General features: G+C 36.8%; 1 protein-coding gene across 1 annotated transcript in view; it reads right to left on the bottom strand.

Annotated features, from left to right (window-relative positions):
* The window catches only part of LOC129763065 (helicostatins), an 80,041-nt gene extending 67,121 nt beyond the window's left edge, over nt 1–12,920 (bottom strand). The window contains exon 1 of the mRNA XM_055761813.1: nt 12,536–12,920. The gene's annotated coding sequence lies outside the window, so the exon portion shown is untranslated. The remainder of the gene's footprint in view (nt 1–12,535) is intronic.
* Nucleotides 12,921–25,159: the final 12,239 nt, after the last annotated feature.

Here is a 25,159-nt window from a genome sequence, read left to right as displayed (position 1 = left end):
TTTTGACTTTAACACCAAAATCACCACTTTTAAATCACCCAAACCATTCCCTACTAAATCTATCCGAGTCACCTTATATGCACTTTTGTTTCAATGGAAACAGAAAATCAAAACTTCCCGCATGTGATGCTTATTTTCAACGGAACACGATGTTTTAAACACAGTAAAAATTTAACTAACTGTACAGAACTCAATGACTTGTAAACAATATTTAGTTGACAGATGTCGATCCTTCACGATTCAGCAAAAATCATCTGTCCCCGCCGACTATTTATTAAAACGCAACGAATAAGGTTGCACACCTAAGTTTATCGAATGAATAAAACCGTCAAAAAAGCAAACAATCAAACATTCTTGGATGTAACTGCTTCGTGCTCTACAGCGAAATTAGATTCAGATAAAGTGGCAACTTTACGAAAGAGAATAAGGTTTTTTGAAAATTTTATCATAAAATTTGTCAAATTCCAGATCATATTTCAGTAACTAAAACGGGCACAGTTCATTGTTCCACCTTTTTATCTCATTAATCATAAGTTCTTTAATCATTATCCGCTCATCAAACAAAATGTTTTCATCTATCCGAACAGGAAGGTATTCACTAATGCTACTTTGGAACAGTTTTAAGACATTTTTCCTCCCATATTCCACCTGAATCAACTAGACTTCGAAGAATAGCGTGCACCTCATTAGTCATAAACGTTTCTTCACTTTTATGTTGAAAAATTCTAATAAAATAATCAAAATTAACAGCAATTTCAGCAACATTGTCTGAACAAGGCCAAGTTGTGCTTGAAGGGACACTAACGATCTGTGGTGAAATGTAACTGTAGTTTGAGAGCCGGGTTTCCAAATCAATCGCTTAGTACAACAAGACGTTCTTCTCGTGAGTGAAAGTAGGAAGTATCCTTTCAATAGAAAGTCCAAGAGAAAGGACTAGTTCATTCGAAAGAAAAATATTGATAGTAATGATGAAGTAAATGAAGTAAATGTATATCAATAGATATTTTATATTCAAAATACGGTACAGATTGATAAAAAGACGGAGCAGTCAAAAATGGTCAAGAAACGGTACTGTCCCGTTAAAAACGGTACGTTTGGTCAGCCTAACTATATATATATGTGTTCAATATGTCTTCAATATGCATCGATATTTTTTCAGCCCATTTTCCACGGTCTCAGCCAAATATACAGTCAGGAATTGCTTTCGTTGATGTCTCTTCCGGTATCCGAAGTACAGTGTTGCTTCTGAATCCGGACACTTTTTCATTACATTCAATATTATGCCAAAATCATGACATTTTATTAATGTTGAATTGATGTGACTGATAGTTACTATCATGTCAATTTAGTTTAGCGTCAAACATGGTACCTAGCTGTTAATAAAAAATGTTGAAAATCAAAAATCAATGTGAATTTCACAAACCCATGTCCGGAATAAAAAACACATTCAGAAAATGCTCTTGAATCCAGACGGTCAAAAGTTGACGATTAAATTTCTCATTGAAGGAGTTGCATAAGGGTATGTTAGAAGCCTTAGTATGGAATATAGAGTATGGAGCAAAGATTTTCGATCCGGGAAACCGCAAAACTCTTCGGTATACAGGACGGGGTCGATTATATGACCCGTTTGTATGTACGTGGGTAACTTTGTAACTTTGTCTGTTGCGCTGTTCCACATTAATATAAATTTACCCCCCTTCCTGTTGACCGATTTATCTGGAATATGGAACACACCTTTACTCAATCAATATGAGTATCAAACGAAAGGGATGGACTAGATAACCGCCACCACAAAATAGTGCCATATTTTTTTTCAAAATTACATCAAAATGTGTATCAAATGATGCCCCACGATTTTATTTTAGCCTCATCAATTACTATCTGCTACTTGCCTAATTATTTTCTAGCTTTTAGTACATCATCTGTATTGTTATAATGTTTAATCATAATGAAACCGTTGAACTTAAAAAGTGTTTTTAAATTATTTTATTTTTAAGTTTTAGTACATTATCTGTATCATTAATATATTGCTCTACAATGAACCATTCATCAATTTCTTTAAAATTTTGGATTTGCATTTTTCATGAAAAACCGTGTTCTACTAGTCAATCTCTTTCATTAGATACACATATTGATGGGGTTTTAAGAAAATATGTAATACGCCATATTGTAGTGGTCGCCATCTTGGATTTATATTTTTCATCAATAACTACTAGTCAAGTTTCACTTGATACCCATATTGATGAGTTTCTGAAAAAAAATATGGCGCCATCTTGTATTGGCGGCCATTTTGGATTTCCAATTTTCATGGATAACTGGCTACTAGTCAATACCTTTCATTTAATACCCATATTGATGGGGTTTAGAGAAAATATGTAAACCGCCATTTTGTTGCGGCCACCATGTTGAAATTACATTTTTCATCGAAAAACTGTGTTCTGCTAGTCAAACCTTTTCGTTTGATACCCATATTGATGGGGTTCTGAGAGAATATGTAATTCGCCATTTTGTAGCGGCCGCCATTTTGGATTTACATTGTTCAAAAATTACTGTATTCTACTAATCAAGCCATTTCTTTTGATACCAATATTGATAGGATTTTGAAAATATATATAAATGGTGCCATCTTGTAGTGGTCATCTTGTGAAAATACAATAAATAATTGAATTAATAAAAAACTGTTGTACCAAACCCATTTCCATTTAGTCCCGCTGCTTATGACGCACGCGTTAATAAGTTCTAGAATAATTAATAAATAATTTCTCTCAAAGAATGGCAATGAAAACACGTGTCCGGATTTAAAAGCAAAAGTGTCCGGATTTCAAAGCATGATTAAAAAAGTGTCCGGATTAAAAATCACGACACGATGAAAGAAATTTCAATTTTTGAACAAATATAACATGATTTTGTGGAGTTCTGTGATTCATAACATAGATAAAGGCCTTCCAATTCCATAGGAACGCTAATTTTTAGTGCTATGATATGTCAATATTTTTTAGTAGTTGAAGTTATATTCGTAAGCACTTAAGCGTCCGGATTTCGATGCATTACTATACTTGTCCAGTGTTTGTTTGTATCTTTTCAGCTTTTTGTAGATTTCTCCTACTAAAAACACTTGATATACATCACTCTCCTCCAATTGTCAACCCCGAGCTGCTGAATCAAGTCAAATTCCAAAGCCCCTATTTTGTGTAGCTCATAGCTCATCTCATGATTTATGATCCGATGAGATGAAACAAACAAATGTTTGGCATAAGCAGCGGTACGTTTTGGCACGAAAATAGTGGGGTGGAATAACAATCAACAATGTTGAGTGACTTTTTTTCTGGAATGCTGAATATGGCCTGAATCCTGATGGAATTAGTTTCCAGTTTATGTTTTATGTTTGGTATTTGAAGTATGTATTTTATACCATCTCGCCACAAATAACGATATACGTCTATCGCCAAAAGTTAAATAGACTCTGACTATATTTAAGAGTTTTACAGTTAAAATTACGTTTTCACTGTCGGATACGTGATAGATACCGAAGCTCCGTCACGATAAACATCATCCCACAACATACGATGTATTGCTAGAAACATAATTGCATATCAGGTGTGCCGAGCAGCTGGGATGTTCATGTGACCAAATCAGGAAATCCCTAACAACGTCACCGTGGAACGATACTTACCAAACTTCAACAACAGGTTCCGATGGGGAATGGGAGATGATTTTCCATTCCTCTGTGCAATCGGATATCCGACTCGTTTGAGTGGGTTCCGTCGGGAGCAGCAGCAGCAGCATGAAAACGAGGGTAAAATAAAGATTGCGGAAAGGATACGATGATTTAAAACCAAGCTCCGCCGGCTTGAAAAAGGACTAAAATGAGGCAATTAACGCAAAACGGTTTCAAATTTCACCACAGGATATACACAAGCTTGGTGTACATAATTCAAAATAAATCATTCGATGGAAGCTGTTCAAGAATCTATTATTATTAGATCCAGCGAGAAAAATATCACGTGTCACGTGTAACCTTATGGTTAGAAAGTTCATATATATGTCACGTGTCTAAGAATCTGTGTGTAACAATAATTTGAAACTGTTTTCTTGGAATCATCTAACTTTAAAACGAATATCTGCTCTGTGTTATCTGTTTTCTTTTCCTCGAAGAAAACTTTCGTGGGAAAGGAAACAACGGCTAAGCTCGAATCGGCAGATACATTTTCACTCACCATCCAATCTATAAGGTGCATACCAACTATAACAACACGTTACGAACGACGAGAAAGACACTAAATCAATATCAATACCGAATCAGAGGAAATTAAGATACTTCCGCAATTGAAGAGCATCATTTAAAAACGTATAAAAAGTGCAAAAGCACAATATGAAAACGCATTGAAGTCTTTATAACGGTAATTTATGATGGAATCATTTATAAATTTTTCATTATGTAATCTTTATTTTTCAGATGTGACAGACATGATGGATTTTCAATTTTCATTGTTGATTTCACGGAAAGCTTAGGCAGAAAGATTCGATCGTTTAATATCTCTTCTAGTTTTATGTATTTCCTTTGGAAATCTTCCCAGCTGGAAGTGTAGCGTCTCTCACTCAATTCACAGTGTGACAGAAAGGCGGAGGATTTCATTCGGATAAATTCCAGAGGTGAAAAAACGCAAACCATAGCTATGAAGTGCAAATAGCGTCGGCCCAAATCAATATGGGCAAACATAATCCTGAGATGGAGACATTAAGGGGTGAATTGTTGATGGAGCTGATTATCCGGTAATACTACGAACGAAAGGTGGGCGAAAGTGTTAGTGTCTGGGGTATTATCGGTGATTGTCAAAAATCGATTTTCACGTAAAAATAAACTATACTGCAAATGGAAACATTGTGTGTGCCTTATTTTCGAGTATACATTTCTGAGTGAATATGGGCCCGTGATAAATTGTCCTACACCATGATAACAGACTAAACTAGGGATTCCGAAGAATAAATTATCTATCTCATGAATGATACTCTTATAACGTGTTTTTCGTTAAGGACTTGTCAACTTTTTTGACGTAAAACTACGTCTTTCATTAAGGGTGCCAAATCAGATAACAAGTCACGTTTTAATGAAATAAAGTCAACGTTAATAACTATTTTTGCTGCGAACGGATTTTGGCAATTTACATACCAAACGAATCAAAAATTCTCTAAAAGGGCCTGGCCCCCAAACCAAATCATGAGGTGTATGGCAAATATTGTATAGGATATTAAATAAGAAAATTTGAACCACTATATAGTTTAACATAGGATATATAGTGAAAAACGTACTTTTTCGATTATTTCACGCCATCCTTCGAGATAAAAATTTTAAAAAAATACTGAATGTGCATTTTACTACGGTGTATCAAGAAAAATTGTAAAAAAAATACATTAAAAATTTAAGTACTAAAAAAATATTGAAATTTCGATTTTTTGGGATTTAGACATTCAGTACCACTCTAATTCATATTTAAACGTATTCATATGGCTTTTCTAGATATGTGTGATTTTTTTCAAATATTTTTTTCGAAATTTTGAAAAAAATACAACTTTGAGACCCACTTCTGCTCTCGTTTTTATTTAAATGCGTTCGTATGTGTCTTTTTTCTACATTTGGCGTAATTTTTCCTGAATTTTCAAGAGCATTGCGAGACACAAAAATAATTTTCTTCATCGTCTACTTTATTATTTTTATTTTCTTGAAATCGATTATTATTTCTAGAATTATTGAAATTATTATTTAAAAAAAATGGCAATCGTAACTCAAAATCCAGATGTCTGATCAAAATATGATGTTCGACAAAGTTGTTTGGAAACTCGATTATCTATTTAGGAAAAATAACATTTAAAATATACTTTTATTGAAAACCCCTCCTAACTTAACAATTGATGAATCGTATATAGAATCTATTTTTCACATTACATTTCTTAAATGGTTATGATTTCACAAAGTATTGAAATTTTAGAAATTTAAAAAAAAATCATATCTCCATTTTTGTGAATCCGATACGATACTTTTCATCAAACAGTTTTTTTTCGCTATCATCCAGTTATCTTACAGTTCTGCTTGAGATGTTCCTAATGATCAGATGCTAAGATTGTTAGGAATATCTCAAGCAGCACCCGAGTACTATATCCATATGCTTAGGATACGGATAGGTTGCGATAGAATTTTCTCATCCCAAATAAAATAATCGGGTATGTTTTCATTTAAATTTATATTTTGTATTCGAACTTTCATCGTTCAAAGTTTTATGACAGTCTAAAATGTTATTTCTCTTTTTTCGTCCAGTTCAGTAGCATCTGTTTCTACAACTTCAACTCCGATGTAAATATGTTTGTCTTCTTTAGATGTTGTTTAAAATCTCCAAAAGTCCAATTTCTGCTACCCTAGATCTGTGTGTTATAGTATGTTGCATATGTTGCTCAAGAGAGCATGATAAATTGTTCTGGGTTTCGGTTCGTTTAGTTGAACTTAGTAATCAATAGTGAAACGTTGTACACCAAACAAGTTTGGTCATGAAGTCGTTGGAATAATTCAAAATTAGTTCCACTATTTGCTTTCGCTCGTACACCCAAACTAGCGTTGACTGAAAACATTTCATCATTGGCAGAAATGATGCCATTTCGTGTGGGTCAAATGCGCAAATAATGAGCGGTTATAAAAGCTTAAAAATGGTTTGTATGTAAGCGAGCAGACCCTCTTTCTGTTTTCTTCTCTCATTTCATTTGGGATTGTGCCAAAATAAAGTCCATACGACGTCAATAAGGATCGAACAAAGGTCGGCTGGAATGCGCAGCTATTTCACACAACCACGCTATCCATATAGCTGCCAGTGCTGTTATAAAGAAGCGTGATAATATTACACCTCATCATAACATGAAGTTGGAAAGTGTTTTCTAAGAGGATAAAGAAGAACATGCACGAGGATATATCTTTCTCTGTCTGGGCCGTGTAGTTGGCAGACTATACGAAAAGCTTTCATATGGGGGGCTCAGAATACAAGGGGTGTAAGTGACTTGATCGATTTCTCTTCATCAACTTTTTATTTAGTTAATAACTCAACTGCAAAAACTTTCCAATTTAAGTTTGCTATAGAATCCGATAGATGAGGTTCTGACCTATTTTCCACATTGGTAAATACAGCTGGGAATGTATTTGCAGCTAAGTTATGACCCAAAGAGAGAGTCGATATAGAGAAATCGATCAAATCACTTACACCCCTTTCATTCTAAGCCCCTCATATGCTTTCATTTAAATGTGTTTCCTGTTCAACTCGCTCATATTGGCTCTAGCATATACAAATTATATACATGTATTGAGGAGTAGAACATTTCCTGTTATTTTTCAGCTCATTTAATGTAATAAATCGGGATGCCATAACATTTGCTAAAATTAACTTTGGGTGTAGTTGAACCTCTCTAGGTTACGTTGAATGACAGATTCCAGCAAGAGCCATCTTGTTGCGCATTGAGGCTTGAGCTTCAATATTTTAAGGATACATTTAATCTCATTTGTTCTCTCTAAGCTATACGAAAGATAAGTATTAATGTGTAAACCGCAATGCGTTTTTCTAATACGGAATAGAGTTAAAATTATCTTGTCCGTGTTAGGTAAAAAACACAAAAATATGGGAAATTAGAAGCTCTATTTTCATTATGGGACTGTTAGGTGTATTCGAACGCCTTTTTCAAGGCATGAGTGAGGAAGAGTAGCTGAAAAGGAGAGTTTTCACCAAGAGTTCAAGGCTAGAGACGAATGAACTGAAATAGTTTAAAGTCTCTATGATTCACCAAGAAGAAGGAGAAGGAAAATTTTCTCTTCCCGTTTGGAGGTCATCGAAGCAATATCGTTATCGGCGAGCGTCGAGCGAGAATGAATTGTCTTTCTCATTTTTCTCAATTTGCGTTAGAGGCGAATGAGCTGCAAAATTTGAAACTCTTTAAAACAAAGAATGAATGAAAAAATGCTCATCTTAGTTTCCTCTCGAGCTGTGGACACGAGCAAATTTTTCACTCGCTGCTCATCTGACATTGCAATTAAAATACATCGAGCCGACCCATAACAAAGCAGGCGTAACCATAATGTTTTTCGCCACATTATGTCAGAGCTGCAATTTGTCATTGTCACTGCATATAGTTGGGCTACTATGACGACCTTTGCACAATTACCACCCAACGACGTGCAACAAAACATAAACCGACAAAACAAACTCTCTTTAATGCTAAATAGTTTGTCAGTGTTTTGACGATCAAAGCATGTTACAAGTCAGCGCACTATGATCGTCAAGACGAGAAATACCATGTCACATGGTGTAATGGAACTTTACACGTTTACAAGGGTGCATTTGTTTAGGTTGAACTACCTGAATACCATTCCTATATAAAATGCTAAAACTTCGAGGAGAACAAAGGATATAAATGAGTCTAACCGAACTCCCAAATACGTAAATTTTGATATCGAGCAGAAATTTCAACGAAAAGAGAAATTTATTTATTATTTTATCACGAAGAGATTGTTCAAGCTTTGGTCAATTATATATTCCGTTGCCTAAATGATTTACTATCGCTCATACATTATCGCGTGTTCGACATAGTATTTATTTCAATGAATACAAGAAACAACAACCGGAACGAAAATCGAAGCCTTGCTCGATGAAAATAAACTGCAATCTGCCACAAAAATCAATTTGTTACGGACAATTTCACCGCCTACTTGATCGGTTAAAGCGTATTGACGAAGCTCTGTAACAGGCACAGTGTTGCATCGTACTCCGTCAGTCACCAATTGACCAAGTTTTTTGTCAATTAGAAGTGACTAACGTGGCTCGTCAGTGATATTGATGAAACTGTGCAGCTTTGAATTATGTAAAGGAAAATCAGGCTGGGCTGGGCGATTTTAGCACCTGATCACTTCGGATTTTTAATGTGGGTGGGGGCCAAAATCAAATTACTTCTCTCGGCTTCCATCTTGCATTTTGTTCAAAACGAAACGGATCAACGTGATATTTTTACCGTCGAAAGATACATGTTCTTTAAACAATTTGCAGTCAAAAGATTTCAGATACGCCTACTACGACCGCTGCTACAAATTGAAGATTGATTTCGGTTTCTAACTGAATCAAACCTTCTATAACAAATGAAATTCAAAGTCCATTTCTGAATATAGATAAGGTAAATGATTTTGGTTTGTCCATTCGAAAATATGATCATCGTTTGTCCACTTTTTTGAATGCTCTAATTCAGCGCTCCTGTGTCAAATAAGGTATTAGAATGTTTCAAAACATATAAATAAAATTGTCTTTTTCATGATTTTCAGTAGTTTTATAGTATATTTTCACGGAATTACATGTTTTAAAGGATTATAAAATAAACCATCTATTGGTGTCAATGCGCCCCTCAGTCGAGCTAGCTTTTATTCGATCACCAGATGATTATTTCGCACGTATTCAGACCTTTTCTGGATTAGAACACTTACAAAAATGATTCTTGCACACCATTTGTATCAGATTTACATAGCTAAATCATTAAACTAACGCAATTTTATGAACTCAATTCTGATCATGAGTTTTCCAATTGAATAATGTTGTTTTGTCCTCATGATTTCTATGGCAACCGCTTGGCGCGCTGCAGTTTGTTTATTGTGTCCTTCGCGTACAGCAGAAATAAAGTTTCTCTACGTTGAGTGTCTTGAGGTGAACACTTTAAAAATGCCCAAGAAAATGCGATATTCTGAAGAAAACTTAAACTATGAATGGATCAATATGATGACAGTAAAATCAAGCAATGATTAATGCAACATCTACTTGTGAATTCGAATGTTTTCATTCAAAAATGGTGATTTCTAAAGCCGGACGAACCATGATCATTTTTTGGACAAACCAAGATCATTTACCCTTTTCAAAGAAGCATAAGTATAAAACTTCCTGTACAGATAGATCAGGGTTTTTCTAATGGTGCTCCGCGAAATTATAGCAAGTGCTCCCACTTGAAAAAAAATCATCAATTCAATTTCACTGGGCATATAGTGATAGCAAATTTACCTTGTTGCACGACATCTGCGCAACTGCGACGCGCAACCCAAATAGAACTGATCGCAGTTGAGTCAATGCAAACAGGATTTGTATCATTGATTAAAAATGCAGGTGCTCCGTCAAATATTTTTGCTATAAAAAGTTCTCCGCCATAAAAAAAAACTGAAAACTCCTGAGATCAGGGTTGCCAAGTGTTTTTATGTAAAGTCTGGCTGCTCGTGAATAAATATCTGGATTTGTCTGGATACCTTAGAAATAGACGTTTTTAAAAATATTTGTTCTCTTTGATATGCGAATTCCTTTGTTTTTTTTTTCATTTTATCAGTTTGAGGATCTTTTCGTACATGGATGTTACATGGCTTCTATTCCAGAAGCTCCTGATTTTCATTAGATGGCTGCATCGTAAAGGACTAAAAAGAATGTTTTTCTACGATTCTACGATGTGTGGATAACGGAAAAGTGGGAAAGTAATTGTTAAACAGAACATTGATCTGGAATATGACAAATTTTATGTTAAAGTTTGTAGTTAAAACCCATAATCGCTTTTGCAAAATCCCTTCATCTTTTAAATATTCTTTTGTTGTATAAAACACAGCGGGTTCACATAAGAATATTTAACTTTACTAGATTTTTTTCACTTGACAAAATTCTTTTAAAAAAATAGTTTGCCATTTTTTTGCTTGCGTGTCCTGTTTTTGATCCTGAAATATTCGTTCAGCTCAATTATTTCCGACACTATTGCGCAAGATGTTTCATGACTCGAAAACGGAAAGATGGAAGCTATCATCTCCGGAGTATTTTCACCGCAAGAATCTTCCGAGAAATATGTCAAATAAATAAATCTAAGTGTTTATTATTTGTGATAGTATTTTATATCTCAAAGAATGGCAATGGTTTGGTCATGATAGTAGCTGTGACAGATGTCCTGAATTTCAACACCTATCCGATCGTATCCCTACGTTTGACTCCTTCATGTTAATGAATTGGTTTTCCAACATTGAAACTGCTGATATGCACATTCAGCTTAATTTTCAACTGTTAACGACGTGGTATAGCTTTCATTAAGCATTACAATTTTCAAAACGAATGTGAGCAAACCAAGACAACGTTTTACGAGCTGGCGTAAAAATTATACATTCTCTATCAGTCATAAATGATATTTTCATCAAAGATAGAGATACACATATAACGCATTGAGTAACAGTTATTTTTTTCATCGGTCGAAAAATGCATAAAATGCTATTAATTTTTCAGTATCAAAATTTGCTTTCAATTTGTTTTCATGAAATAGGATAATGCAGCTTAACATACTGGCTAAAGCAATCAAATTCATTTCTAATACCATATCATCTAGATAATGATGAACAATTGAATCCCATTTCATCGATTTTCGTAACTAAAAATTCAGTTGTTACCCCAACACTTCCTATACTTCTCTGTTTTGGCTTCTTGGTTGTAATTGGACAACAAAAGACATCCTAATCAACCGTTCGATGCATTTGTCAATGGAGCAAATCAATGTATATAAAAAGTTAAATAAAATTAATCTAGAAGGTGTATGCTTTTAATTCATTCTGAAATATTTTCGTACAAAGGCTTATGTGGCCACAATCATTTCACGTGACTTTAACGACTTACATCGGATGTATTAATGCTGTAATGTAACTTTCAATTAGGTGCGATTATCAATCACTCATTTTATATTCAATTAATTGTTATTTCATCTGTCAGCTTATTTGTTTGTTTCTCATCACTCACAATTATCACTGATAGAATTTCTGGAACATTGATTCACACTCACAGGCGCAACTGACCAGTGAGGTGTTTTGTAAAATTCTCAAATACTTTATGACATATGGCAGTAATAATTTTATCCCAATCCAACTCTTTGAACTACTTTGATAATGTAACGTTGACTCCGTGAACAAACATCACATCGTACATCAATTCAGTTATAAATTTATTGCTGACGCGATAACGCGCATCTAGGAATACATTTATAGACTGATACAGATTTCAAACGGTATCACGTCGTCAAACATCTGCCCCCTGACCGAAACACAAAATTCGTTGATCTCTCATCTCCCTGTCCCCACATTTGTCCTTGGAGTTTTAAATCTGGCGTGTGCAGGTTTTACACTGAAACTTTTATTGAATTACACCAAACATTTCCCCCAAATTACCCAATTAGCCATCGATCGCATTGGATTTCGTTACTATCGAAGCCTGCCTTTTACGCAGAAAGCAGACTTGTTTATCAGGATTCGCTCTCGATTTTATCCGTTTACCAACGGTCATCGGTCAGTGTATCGTAAATTGAAGCATCATTTGATTGATATCTTTGCTTCACACGTCAGTTACGGCTATTCTGTGGTTGCGATTGTTGCTGTTTCCCTCCACAGAGCAAATCGACGGCTAGGTCAGACGAATGGTACGGCTGTTCTAGCAGTTAGAATTCTAGACAAAGTGTGGATTTTTACCTCTTTCCTATGAATCGGTCTTCACTGTTGCCACCAAATTACGAATTCTAGTGGCTACTCTAGAATTTTGCGTTTGTCCAATCGTTAGCTCGCACCTTCGCACTTCACTATTTCCTTGTATGAAAAAATAAACTGCTCTTCACTATTTTGTGTTTTTAACCAACTATTGCTTCACTAAATTGAACTAAACTTGAACATTTGGCTGCACACGATCACCATCCACCAGCGGTCTCCACCGCGTTGATCACTCTAATATCACTAGCAAAATTCCAACACCCGCTGAACACGTCGCGAGAATTTCAAAAATGTTATAGTTTTATTCTCGTCCCGAGATTGTGTCAGTCCTCCGGTTATATTCTTCTGTCCGATTCCACTGCTGGTTCAAGAGCTTTTACATTCGACGCGTATGCCAGCTCCCGCTTATATATATCGCATGGACGACACTTTTTCCCAACTGTTGCTCACTGTTGCTTCCAAGCCACCCTTCGGATCCATCCCAGTCATCTGCGGTATCCCTTACTCCGCAACGACAGCGACGACAAACACGAGGGCGATGATGTCGGTTGCGCTTTTCTATGCTTTTTCTATGTTCTATAAGCCAGCCACCCACCAGCTTCCAACCCCCCAATTTGCCAACCCCGTAAACGGCGAGCGCTTCGAGAGACATCATCGCGAGGTAAGGCAAGCCGACGACAGAGAAAACGACGGCGAAAAGATATGCGTCTTCAGGGTTGTAAGGATATTAGTTAGTGCTTAGGCGCGAATATTTGATAAAACGGTTTTCATTTGCTACAACAAAACGGGAACTCGTTGGCGGTATGTTTTTCATTGAATAGTAGGGGAACTTGGGGGGAGATGTGCCTTCACGATAACCATGGGAAACAAAATGACTAACAGTTTTTTTTGTGCAAATAGTTTTACTTTCGATTGTAAATACCATCGACTGTATTTTAGTGCATATAACCTCGTCTTATTGAATGAAAATTGTGATACAGGTCGGACTCGGTTGTAAATGATTCGATTATGTACAATTTTAAACTCGATTGTATACATTTTGTATAAAAAATACGAGGGTCGTTCAAAAAGTAAGTTTCAGTGCCCCAGCGCCATCTCGCATGAAAAGTTGGAACTCAAAAATTTTTACCATGTGATTTCACAACATTTCTAAGCAGTTTGCAAGAAACCTTGGTCGGTTTTATTTTATTTTTTTATTATTTTAAATAGAAGTGCCGCTTAAAAAATCGTCCAAATATGAGTTATGTTCTACCATTCGTTTTCTGACCGCGAAAAACAATAGTGGTGCTGAAATTCATCGAGAATTGTGTTCAGTGTATGGTGTAGGGTGTATGAGTCTTCAAATGGTGAACCGATGGCGGATAGAGTTCCAACAAGACCAAGAAGAGGTGTTTGATGAAGCGCGATAATGCGCGGCCCCTTTCTGCTCGCGTAACTCAAGAGCAATTCAAAAAATTCAAATGGACTGTGTTTGAGCATCCTCCTTACTCCCCAGACCTCGCCCCTAGCGACTATCACTTATTCCCGGTGATGAAACAGGCGTTCGGCGGTCAACGATTCGATAACACTGAAGAAATTCGTGACGCAGTTACATCGTACATCAAAAAGTTGGACGCTACGCACTTCGCGCTCGGAATAGAAAAACTCGTGTCACGCTATGAAAAATTCCTCGAACGTTACGGCGATTAAGTAGAAATGGAAAATAAAACGTAGATTTCGAAAATCACCTTGTTTTTTGTCCTGACTTTATTTTTCCGCGATTTCTGAGACACTGAAACTTAATTTTTGAACGACCCTCGTATTATTTCAAATATGACTTATTTAAAAATCGAATCGCTTCCCTGTGGTCGATACTTTACTATCAGTGTTCCCAAATCATTCACAATTCTTTCTATATGTTTTTTTAAATTACATACAACCTTTTGACATAAAAATTTCTATAATAGGGGGTCACTCTACGAAATTGAAAACATGCTTCAAAAACTTGGTCATAACAAGCTTTATTGGAGACCTCCTGCAAGGCAATGCTGTTCTACTCTGCTAAGCATTTATCCATATCTCAGTCTTCGCCAGGGTTGTCCACCTTCCAGTTTTTCCTGTATAATGTGGTGTGGTGTGGTGCTCTACCATACAAATTAAATACAAATTTCTGCATTACTCAAGAATTAATCAAATATATGAAAACTAGAGCGAGAAGGGTTGTTAGTTTGAAGCTGCACAAAAATTTGTTTGCATTCAGCATAATAGTCTCTTCCATCTACTGCTGGCATGAATTTGATTGCTCGGCGAACATGTTGAGGGAATAATTCATATTTACATGCTGATAAAAAAATTCAGCTAAATCGATCGAGTAGATCCTGAGATATCGATACCACCAGTTGAAATAACATGGTTTCGAGAAAAACGCATTTTAAATTCGTACAGCAATACTATACCCCTTGAGGTGACTTCATGCTTTTGGCTGTAACTTCCCATTTCCAATAATCTTAGAGAGTATTCGTCAATAGAATCGTAGAATTTGAACGTATTGTCATCGTTACAGCCTAAATCGCACTCTGAAATAGTACATTTTTCACTGATCTGTTCAGAAAAAGTGGACCAAGTTTATTTTTTAATATACTCAGAATGTGAACATTTTACACTAACGGGTTCAAGCACATTTCGACAAGGTACCTATTAGCTTCAAGAAAATGTTCCGTTGGTTTGAATTCGGCGCATGGATATTGTTTAAATTCAATATACAAATGATTGTCACAAGGTCCACTTTGTCTGCACATGATATAGAGTCATTTCGCCATGGTAAATGGTACATGGTCCGCTCTGACTGCATACTATGAGGGATTTCCGTTGATTAATCATAACAATTCCGATCCGTTATTCCTGCTGTATGCGTGATTTTCCAAATCTGATAAATGTGGTATGTGGCTTACATAATGCTTAACCAAATGTAATCAATAACTCAAAATTTGAAATTTTACGACTTGGTCTCCTCAGACTTAACACCGACCATATGTTCTACAATTACATAGTGATAAGTGCTGTTAGTCCATTTGATGTTTGCGCTAGCGAAATTGATCTTTGTTCGACACTGGAAATGAATTTTAATGTGATGAAACGCACTCCTATATCTTTATCAATCTATATCAAAAAAAGAATCGCCGGATGTGTTGATAAGAGCAGAACTCGAGGAAGGAATTGTCCGATTTAGGGCTGTCTTCATTGTATCATATTTTCTGTATAAAACATTTATTCCATGTAACGGAGAAACATGTTATTTGCAAGTGGTTGAAAAATCTTGAACGAGAATTATGTCTGAAAATAATCTGATATTATATAATTATATAATATATGATACGTTTTGTTAGAAATGAATGTTATAGTAAAAGGTAAATTCAACGGGATTGAATAGAAGATCAATCAATGAACAGTTCCGGGATTGGACCCATGAACTTGCTCATGATAAAAAAAACGTGAATTTTTGAAGGTATTGATAACAAAAAATAAATTTTGGACGGGACGAAGTTTGTCGGGTCAGCTAGTCTAGTATGAGTACGGTAGGTGTTTTCTCACTCATTTGCCTTTCTTTTTTTGATATTCAATTCAATCATCGAAATGTCGATCAATGAATATTTGTCAGTATGTAAAAGTTCACACAACGCCGTAGCTGATTTCAAGACCAATTCGATAAAGTTTTATTTTACACTCTGCAATCAAGTTCTGAAACGTTTTAATTTGAATGATCCTTTAATCATCAACTTGGCGATAATTGATCCAACTGTTCCCATAGAAAGGAAGCATATGTAAGTTGTTCCCCTTCTACAAAGTCTTCCAAATATTTCCAATCGAAATAATATCCAGAAAATCGATAAAGCATTTAGGGAGATCCGAAACCTGGGTTTTACTGACTACACTGTAAACGAACGCCAGGATGCTTTTTTGTGGTAAAATTTTATCCTAAAAAGGTATGACATTAATTTTGCTTATCTCAAATTGATAAAAAAATAAGTCCAACATGCTTGATTCTGCCGTATTCCTCAGCACCGTTGAACGATTGTTTTTAAACATACACCCAAACTAGCGTTGGCAGAAAACATTTTATCTTTGGCAGAAATAATGTCATAATGTCAAGTTGTTAGCGTTTATCGCACGCACGTTCTTTTGGATGAAAGATACACTCCATGTTAACACGTTAAGCCCCGCGTCGGTCCCTGGGAACTGACACTGAATTTTACGTCTTTTTTGTGGCAATCTCACCCGACCGACAGTAGAATTTTCGTTCGAAGAGTGTCGGCATTGGAAACGACAACAACCAAGCTACAAATAGATTATTAGAAAAGTTCACTATCGATTCGTTGGGACCGACGTGGGCCAGACGAAAAGCTCACTGTCGGTCCCCTATTTTGGCCGGGGCTCAACGTGTTAAAGACTGCTTCTACGACTTGATTGAGATTATCGAAACTGACTCAGAAACATTTCACGAGACTGTGATTGCGTGTTTTTCATAGAGACGAAATACTATACAAGCAGAATATTCTTGTAGGATATTCGGCCGACGGAATATGTCAATTGTTCCCCTTCTACAAAGTCTTCCGAATATTTGCGATGGTAATTATATTCAGGATATCGATAATTAGTTTAAGGAGATCCGGAAGCAGGATTTTACTGACTTCATTGTAAACGAACGCAAGGACGTTTCTTTCTTTTGGGGTAAAAATTTGTCACTAAAAAGGAATGGCAATAATTTTGCTTTTTCCAAATTATAAAAAATATTATTCCAACATTTCTAATTCTGCCGCATTCCTCAGCAGCCGTTGAATGGTTGTTTTAGAATGCAATTTGAACAAATCAAAACTAAGAAATAGAATGAGAACAAACACTATGCGAGAGATTCTAGCTTCCAAAAAATATGTAGGCATAAAGAACAGTCAGGATTTGCAAGAATGACACAAAACGTAAAACAAAACTATAATGTTAAAATGTATGACCACAAACATATTGAGGGAAATTAATGCTACGGTTCCTTTGTATTATCGTCAACGGAGCGCAATTTTTATGAGTCTGTTTTTTTTATTACTATAAAATTTATTCTAAGAGAGGGGCGAAGTCCCCATCTAACGAGGATATTGTACTGTCAATATAAAAAAATGAGAAAAAATAAATAAAAATCTTCCAGCTTTTTCCTAATTTTGTTTTTGGATTATTAATCAAGATTTTTCCAGTTCTTTTCCCAAATGTCATTGTGTTTTGTGTCAGCTTTTTAAAAAATTTGGTTGGCATCTCTGGTCTTCACAGTCCTTGTATGCACTCGTTCCTCTGTAACCCTACTGCTAGCATCAATTATAGCACAGCACGAAGTAGGTATGTCTCGTATATTTAATACATGTTGCCACGTCTTCAATTTTTATGTGTCGCGTAAAACATACAAGTGGTTGACTTTAGACGTTTTCTGTGTTAATTCATCTAACATTGGATATAGTTTTACCTGCTACCAAATAAATAAATTAATAAACAATCTTACTCCTGACTCCCCTATAATGCTGACGCTCTTACATCCATCCATCCATTTGCGTGCAAATTTAGCTCGAAGATGACCATGAATGAAACATTCCTCTGTCTTATAATCAACAGTTTAGACCAATCAAAAGACGAATAAGTAATATAAATATGTATATTTGCACCTCGTTTTTAATCCGTCCTGTTTTCTTTTTTATGCCATTTTCATTTAGACAATCGAGTGATTACGTTAATCGAGCGTTTGTTATATTGATATTAAAGACCCGTTCCACGACATGTTATTTGAGTCTTTTGAGCCTACATATTACATTCCAGTTAATTTACAATTAGTGTTCAAATTTTGATTCATATTTTTTCGTATCATATAGAAACTCCATGATGCTTTCGGTTCGGTCCTTTCCATCTACTAGAGTGTCTCATATGTTTCCTCGTAATCCTGTACTCCTACGTTTGTATTTTAAACACATTCAACTATAAAGTGCTTTACGATCAATCATCTACTACACCACTGACAATTCGGAGCATCTGTCCTTTCGAGCAAGTACCTACTGATGTGTGAGTAGCATGTGACCTATACGCAATCGAGTAAGCATTCTCTTCTCGTCTCTGCTGTCACTGTCTCAGTCTTCTGAATGTGTGTTATTATTCCGGACATCTCGTTTTTTTTTTTATTTGTTTTGATTTTTGACGTTTTTTTTATCAACAGCTGGGTACAATGCTTGACATAACACTAAATTGACACAATAGTAACTATCAGTCACATAAATTCAACATGCAAATGTGTTCTGGTTTTGGTATGATATTGAATATAATGAAAAAGTCTCCGCATGAAAAAGCCATCCGAATTTCAAAGCGTTACGATTTACTAGGAAGCAAGATTTGCAATTTTCTCGAAATATTCCTTCCTCGTTCTTCAGTAGTACCGGATCCTGTGAATTTTGGTGATCCCCAAAGTTCACTGGAACTGGAAGCCATGTCTGATGAATAGTACTGATTTAGGGTTACCATCTTTCCTGATTTAGCAGGACATGTTCTGATTTTGAGGTACTTTTGGGGCGTCCCGTTTTTTTTTATTATTCTAGCAGTTGTCCTGATTTTCATAAGAAATTCAATGTTGTTGATGAATCATAATCAGGGCCTACAAGTTCGCTTCAATTCGCCATGCCCAATAAAAAAATATCACTTCACCTTTGAACAGTCTTGTTTTGTTTCTCGTTCATTCATTCTTCACATTGAAGCAATGTTATCAATTCGTCAAATAAAAGTGTCTTTTATCTGAATCAAAATTTCGTTTGAGTTCGAACCGTATTTACTGAAAGTAATGAAAATTACGATGTGGAAGGATGTGCAGTAGGGTGCCAATGAAAATGGTCATCTCGAATTTCAAAAAGTTACCCCATAAAAAATGTTCACCACCTCGAAAAAGCACCCTGTGCAAAATATAAGCTCAATTGGACTTAAGGGAGAGTGGCACAAAGCGGTCAACGTTTGAGGTTTTTGAAATTTTCGCTTATAATCAGATAAGAGTGTATAGATCACGTTGGCCATGCTTCACTGTCAATTTTTCGTAAATTTGGAAAAATGTCGTCGAACGAAAAAGAGCGTCGTGAATTAATCCTGTGCACTCATTTCGAGAATCCGGAGTTGTCACTTCGGGACATCGGTAAGATGCTGGGAATCGTCCAATCCACGGTCAGCAGAGTACTAAAATGATACTTCGAGAACCTAACCATCGACCGGAAGGTGAAGAACGGCAAAAATGGATGCTCCGTCAGTGAAAAAGATCACAAGCGCGTAGTTAAGCAGTTTAGACGTGATCCGAGAAGTTCGGTCCGGGATGTCGCCAATATGCTGAATTTGTCAAGTTCCAGCGTCCAGCGAACCAAGCAGCGGGAGGACCTGCGTACATACAAGGTTCAGAAGGCTCCTAACCGCGACGAAAGGCAAAACATGGTGGGGAAGACGCGAGCCCGGAAGCTGTACACCGAAATGCTGACGAAGCCGCATTGCCTGGTAATGGACGACGAAACCTACATCAAAGCGGACTTTCGTCAGATGCCGGGCCTGTTGTTATTTTCCGCAGAGGACAAATTCAGCGTTCCGGAGGAGATTCGCAAGCAGAAACTATCCAAGTTTGCCAAAAAGTACATGGTGTGGCAAGCGATCTGCTCTTGCGGAAAGCGGAGCGCCCCCTTCGTGATGACCGGCACGGTAAACGGGCAGGTTTACCTTAAGGAGTGCCTACAGAAGCGCTTACTACCACTATTGAAGCAGCACGAGGGCCCGACCATCTTCTGGCCGGATCTCGCTTCGTGCCACTATTCAAAGGACGTGTTGGAGTGGTACGAAGCCAACGGGGTCACCTTCGTGCCAAAGGAAATGAACTCACCCAACGCGCCGGAGCTTCGCCCATTAGAGAAATATTGGGCGATTAAGAAGCAGGTCCTCCGGAAGAACCCAAAAGTTGTCAAATCGGAGGTGGACTTCAAGAGAAAATGGATTTCTGTTCAAAAAAACTACAACCTGATGTTGTACAGAACCTTATGGACGGGGTAAAGAGGAAGGTGCGAGCATACGGGCTTGGGCTCGAAATATGAATAAAAAGAAAATGCCAAAAGTTGTTCAATAGTTTTTATTTTACTGTCTAAAATTTTCAAAAGGATCGGTCTTCTGGGCGAATTTCTACAGCGTTTTTTCCGTGATGCAATTTGATGTGACACACCCTTTACTGTCATCTCAGAATTTTTGTTTTTTTTTGGTGCCAATAAAAATAGTTATCTCGATTTTTCATTCGGAATTTACTGCGAAATGTTGATTTGCACAACAATATACCCTATGCAAAATATTAGTTTATTCGGACTTCATTTACAAGTATCGCAAACCTTAAAATTTGAAAAAAAAATAAAAGAAAAATCACATAAAAACGATGTTTTCAAAATTGTGTTTTGATGCCAAAAATCTTAAAATTGCATGACAAGTTGAAATTAACTGTTATCTCGAAAAAAAAACTTTGTCAAAAAAAATTGTTTTTCCGCTTGGTCATTTTGTCGTCTGAAATTCGATATTTCACAAAAACTTTGATAAATGTAAACCTCGACATGTCATGCAATTTTAAGACATTTGGCATCAAATTTTTTTTTGAAAACCCCGACTTCCGGTGATTTTTCGGTTTTCAAAAAACTCAAATTTTAACGTCTATGATATTAGTAAATGAAGTCCGAATATGCTAATATTTTGCATAGGGTATATTATCGTGCAAATCAACGCTTTGCAGTAAGCTCCGAATGATAAATCGAGATAACTTTTTTTTATCGGCACCCAAAACCATACTTTTCGTCTCGTATTCCGAAAAAAAACCTAAGACTCAGAGTATCAATTTTTGACAAAAAGAGATGACAGTAGCTCTCGACGTTTCATGCAATTTGAAGACAAATGGCATCAACGAGATTTTTTTCGAAAAGCCCGGTTTCCTTTACTCCCCATTTGGGGGATCTTTCGATTTTCAAAAAACTCAAATTTTGACCGCTTTGCGCCACTTTCCCTTAAGTCCGAGTGCTAGTTGTAAGACTAGTATGCCATCATATGCCTCTATTAATTCCACTTTTTTGGGAAGACAGTCCGGGAAAATCCAGCTTGGATGAATGTATCCGAATGAAACATTCAATTGGTCCTTTCACAAGTGAAACTGAAGCTGACATATAGTCTATTCATTCAATTCAAAGTAAATTACAGCAAAAAAGAACGAAATTGAAGAATCACTGTTACAGTTTGAGTAGAGAATACTCACAATCGAAAAAGATTCTGGCTAACGAGAAAAGATGACGTATTTTCATCTTCTTGTTTCGAAATTGTCAAGCTCCGATCATAATTAATTTGTTTTGATTTTATTCTTAAGTAAAAACTTTTTGACGTAGATCAGTTGGCATGCGCCTATGAATAAACCGCGGACTACACTTTTTTATAGAGCAATTCCACGCCAAATCAGCCGAACAAAAGCAAATAATTTTTCAAAAAGGGGTTATCATCAGAATCATTGAATTTTCTCTCGAAATTTACTCAAAATCAAAACATGATGTTTGAAAAAGATGTTGGGAAAATAATGAACCATTTAGGAAAAATTACATTTTCAATGTACTGCTGAAAAATTTTACTCGAAAATTGAATTTATTATTAAAAACTTGATATTAGAGATTACTCCACTTCCCAGATGATTCGTTGATCCGTCCTGCTATAGGTCGGTCCCGGGAGGCCGACGACGGTCTCTTCCGAATCTGTCAGCAAGCGAACCGTAAACTTTGTGCGTGTGCACAATTTCACGGACTGCTCCCCGGCTTGTTCCGAGCATCTCTGCAATCTTCCGCTGTGAAATCTGCTGCAAATGATCCTGAACAACAAGATTTCGGACTTGCATGCTGATTTTCTTTCCACCCATTTTGATGTTGTTGAAAACTCTTTGTGTACACAACAACAATCGACTTGTATGTGCCAACGTAAACAAAACTTTGCTTATATCGCGTCAACTGAATCACTGAAAGGTTGCAAATAATATCGCACAGCCCTAGCTGTCATAAGATGTGGAAACGAGGAGTTACTCAAGGGTTTTGAATGATTTTAATATTATTTTTTAGAGGTGGACTTTTATTCTTTTTTTTTATTAATTCGTTTATTTTTACAGGCTCAGTTACTTAAGTTTAAAGGAGCCGAATTCTTAAATATAATTTAAAACTATATATATAAACAATTTTTCTTACATCTATGGTTAGTAAGGTGGAAAACCGATTACTCGCGGTGTACTCGAGTTTAGGAGGGTGACATATTTTTAGGAGAAGGATGGGATATAAGGAAATTGTAACAATGTTGATGAACACTCATTTCTTAAATCTATTCGTATATCTATAGTGTATTTACATTTCAACTTATTCTACTATTTATAGCAAGGGAACGAATTACCCGCGAAAGGAAAGGAGGGTATAAGGATGTAGGGACAATCACACACGAAGATCTATAGCTTTAAGGAAAACATATATATGGGACATGTAATCAAGGTCTAACCGAGCCAACACATCTCTCACCGGCACATTGGGCTGTCTTCCTCGGGCCCGAAGGGAGTTTTCTAAATTCGATCTGGCGACCAGATACACCTCGCACGACCAAACAATGTGCTCGATGTCGTGATAACCTTGGCCACAAACGCAGAGATTGCTGCTGGCAAGATTGAAACGGAAGAGTAGTGCATCTAACGAACAGTGATTGGACATGAGTCGGGAGAAGGTGCGAATAAAGTCCCGACTCAAGTCCAGACTTTTGAACCACGGTTTGAGGCTAACCTTAGGGATAATCGAGTGAAACCACCGGCCCAATTCATCTTCATTCCACTTGCGTTGTCAGTTAACGATGGTATTTTTGCGGACTAAAGAATAAAATTCATTGAAGGCGGTTTGACGCTGATAAATGTCGCCTTCAATTGCACCTACCTTTGCCAATGAGTCAGCCCTCTCATTACCCGGAATTGGGCAATGTGAAGGGACCCAGACAAAGGTAATGACATAACAGCGTCTGGATAAAGCACTCAAAATTTCTCGTATTCTCTCAAGGAAGTACGGCGAGTGCTTTTCCGGCCTCACTGAACGGATAGCTTCGACAGAGCTAAGATTATCCGTTACAATGTAATAGTGTTCAACAGGTCGTGACGCTGTCCAGCGCCCAGTATATCGCTGCCAATTCAGCAATATATACCGAGCAAGGATTCTGAAGACTGTGTGAGGTGCTAAAAAATACGTTGAACACTCCAAAACCTGTGGACTCATTCATAGAGGACCCATCAGTAAAGTACATATTATCACAATTGATACGCCCATTCTTTGCATTGAAGATCGTAGGAACGAACCCCAATCTAAGATAATCTGGATTTTCATGGATTTTCTCCTTCATGAACAGATCGAAATGTACAGAGGAATTGATGTAGTCAGGAAAACACACACGGTTGGGAATATACGAAGAAGGAACAACCTGCATAGAGGTGAATTCATGATATGAACTCATGAAACCAGAATGAAAATTTAGCTCGATCAATTGCTCAAAATTTCCGATCACCAATGGATTCATAACCTTACATCGAATGAGGAACCGAAGAGATAATAAATTGAAGCGATCTTATAGTGGGAGTACGCCTGCCAAAACCTCGAGACTCATGGTATGCGTTGAGGGCATACATCCCAACGCAATACGGAGACAAAGATACTGAATTCGCTCGAGTTTAATGAGGTGTGTTTTGGCAGCTGATTGAAAACAGAAACTGCCATACTCCATCACTGAGAGAATAGTTGTTCGATACAACATAATAAGATCTTCGGGATGGGCTCCCCACCAGGTGCCGGTAATTGTACGGAGAAAGTTTATTCTTTGTTGACATTTTTTACTCAGATACCTAATATGGGCCCAACAAGTACATTTGGAGTCGAACCAGACCCCAAGATACTTGAATGACATAGCATGAGTGATCGGTTTACCCAAAAGTTGAAGCTTTGGTTTTGCTGGTCTATGCTTCCTAGAAAAAACCACCATCTCTGTTTTCTCCGTGGAGAATTCGATCCCTAGCCCAATGGCCCAGGTTGAAAAATTGTTCAAAGTATCTTGTAAGGGTCCTTGCAGGTCGGATTCGTTTGATCCTACGACAGTCACCACTCCATCATCTGCAAGTTGTCTTAGGCTGCAATTTTGTGTAAGGCAATTGTCGATGTCGCTTACATAGAAGTTGTACAAAAGGGGGCTTAAACATGAGCCCTGGGGGAGGCCCATGTAAGAGACCCGACTTGCTGCCGAATCTCCGTGAGAAAAGTTCAAATGTTTCTCACAAAGCAAGTTATATAACATATTATTCAATAGAGGCGGCAGACCCCGAGAGTGTAATTTGTCCGACAAAACCTCTATTGAAACAGAATCGAAAGCCCCCTTTATGTCCAAGAATACTGAAGCCATTTGCCAGCGCAAGACAATCATTCGTCCCCTTGCCCCTGCGGAACCCATATTGTGTATCTGAGAGTAGGCCATTCGTTCCAACCCATCGATCAAGGCGAAACAAGATCATTTTCTCCA

This window comes from Toxorhynchites rutilus, chromosome 1, assembly GCF_029784135.1.
Source record: "Toxorhynchites rutilus septentrionalis strain SRP chromosome 1, ASM2978413v1, whole genome shotgun sequence".
Lineage (NCBI taxonomy): Eukaryota > Metazoa > Arthropoda > Insecta > Diptera > Culicidae > Toxorhynchites > Toxorhynchites rutilus.
The sequence above is the reverse complement of the archived record's forward strand: the minus strand, read 5'-3'. Positions and strand labels throughout refer to the sequence as shown.